Consider the following 2,492-nt stretch of genomic DNA (forward strand, 5'->3'; position numbering starts at 1 on the left):
AGGGTCCAGGGGCCACCTCATATGTGGTGGTGGAGAGTGGAGGGTCAGAGTGGGAGAGCAGCAGATGAACCTAAGAACTTATCACTGCTGAGCGGTCTGTGGGCTGGAAGATGCATTGAGGTGGAGGGGAATGAGCGGGAAAAAAATCTGGAGCTATGTCCTGTGGAGGCTTTTCTGAAGTGTCAGGAGAGGGGGGAACTAGTAACACAGGTGGTGGCTCAAGAAAGAGAGAGTCAGAGAAAAAGGCATTCTTTCCCTCTTAGCTGCTTCCTGGACAGCCCCTTGGTGTCCGCAGTTCTCTCCAGCTGTTCCATGCTGCCCTCAACCCGACATTCTCACAGCTATGTGCTCCTACAAGACTCGAGGCAGAAGAGGCATGGGGTATAAACCTGCTCTCAAGGCAGAACTCACAGAGTTATAAGCCGGAGCATAAGGATGTTACTTGGGTAGAACCCACAGAAAGGGACAGGCAGGGCATGCGTGCTGCCCATATTCCATTGGTGGGGGGCGGGTGGAGAGGGCGCGAGGTCAATGACACACTGCTGTTCTGGTCCCAGAGTCCACTCCTCAGGCTGCCCACTGGACGGGCAGAAGGGAGACAGAATGACACTGTCTGGACCTTGCCTTTGACCTTCTACTATGAGGGCTGAGCTAAGGAAATTAAGGCATTTGACTATAGGGTTCCACTTGAAAGCACACTTATGCTATTGTATAACATATGTATATGCATCTTATTACCCTTCTGACTCCTGAGAAATTCCTAGTTCAGTGACACTGAGAGATTGTGGACATAGAGGTGAGACCAGGCTGATTCTGTCTCATGATGAGAGATCATTTAGATCCCGGGACTAAGACCCACATCACAACATTTCCCAAAGAATGCTGGTGTGCTGAAGCTTACCTGGTCTGGATGGCCATTCCCTGGACTGCTGTCTGAGGAACCGGGACAGGGGAAGAAGAGTCTCTCAGCTCCCAAGATGCCTGTGGTCCATTAGGAATGAATATTTTCAACATGTGTGTGCAGGAGTCACAGTAAAAACCTGGCCTAGTGTACACGTTTTAGGTGGAAGCTTGCCGTATACATGGGTTGATCCAGTAATCGCTGCAAATCCCAACCTGCACCCTCCCTCTGGTGGCCCAGATGCCAGGGGCCACAGAGCCTTCTGTAGCTGGAGAGCAGCTGCTGCAGCAGACAGCCCACCAAGGGCCCGAGGAAGGCAGTTATTTGTGCCATGCTCTTTGTCTCCCTGCTTTATTTTGCTGACTCCACCTGCCATGGACAGACCCGAGGTGCCATTTGGGGTCTTGAGTTCTGTGGTTAGCAGGGGCAGAGGTGACCACATGTGGCTCTTAGTCTCCTTGTCGGTGGAGACATACTTGCTTTGTTTTCTGCGGCAGGCAGCTATGGAAAGGCAGGTGTGTATCCATGACTACGCTATGGAGTTGCCCTTCTAGTTAATTACTCAGAATTTCACAGTGATTTCCCTGGTGTTGAGCAACACTTTAACCCGATGTCCAGGCCTATAGAGACGGGGGTGGGAGGTGTGGGGTGCATTTTGCTTTCTCCCACGGAGGGTCAGCTGACCTGGACTTCCTGCAGCTCTGCCCCTTCCTGTGGAGACCGAGCACCTACTTACTTTTCCTGGGCTTCAGTATTCCCAGGTGTAACCCGGAGACAACAGTGGGTAGGTGTGAATAGAGCAAGGAAGGCGGGCTGGCTATGCTTTGTTCCCCTGCTTTTTCCCTTCACTGAAGAAAGTCACCAGCGCCCGGAAACAGAGGGAGGAGGTCATGCTCTCTCGGGCCACGTGTAATCAGCGTGCTTTGTGTTCCAACTCAGGGCAAACTCCATCAGACGGCTCTGGCCTTGCTTAACCATGTGTCACACCAGCAACTTGGAAGAATAAATGGCCAGTCCCCAGAGCATCTCCCAGCGGGGCACCCTGCCTGGCTGAGCCCACGAGACATACCTGCAAGGGAGAGATGGACCTAGCATGAGCCTCCCTTGGGCCTTGGGACTCCCTGGGTGGCCAAGGCTCCTTCCCCATGATCTGCCCCTCAGCTCCTCTCTCACCATCCTGGGACGCTGTCTGGTGACTGGGGAAGACCGTTTCAGTCTCCTGTTCTTTACCATGGCATGGGCCAGCCCCTCTGGGCCTTGTGCCCTTGCCTGAGAAGCCAAGGGTTTGGAGTTGCCTGACCTCTGCATACCTTTCCTTCAGCAGGCTGGGGGGCTGCTACTGGGTGTCCATGTCCACTCACAGCCAGCAGGTGCCTCCTAGAAACTGAGGAGAAAGGCTGGACAGGGACATTATTGGGTGGGTGCTCATTCAGGGGAAGTCCTCAGGGGTGTTGGGAAAGCCGGGTGAGCAGAGTGGACCTTCTCTTGGGCACAGGTCACCAGGAGTCCTAAGCCACCATAGCCAGAGTGGGTAGGAGTCACAGAGGACCCCCAACTGTGGCCCAGGGGGCAGTGGTGTGGGTTGGATCCG

The sequence above is a fragment of the Nycticebus coucang genome, chromosome 8 (assembly GCF_027406575.1).
Source record: "Nycticebus coucang isolate mNycCou1 chromosome 8, mNycCou1.pri, whole genome shotgun sequence".
Lineage (NCBI taxonomy): Eukaryota > Metazoa > Chordata > Mammalia > Primates > Lorisidae > Nycticebus > Nycticebus coucang.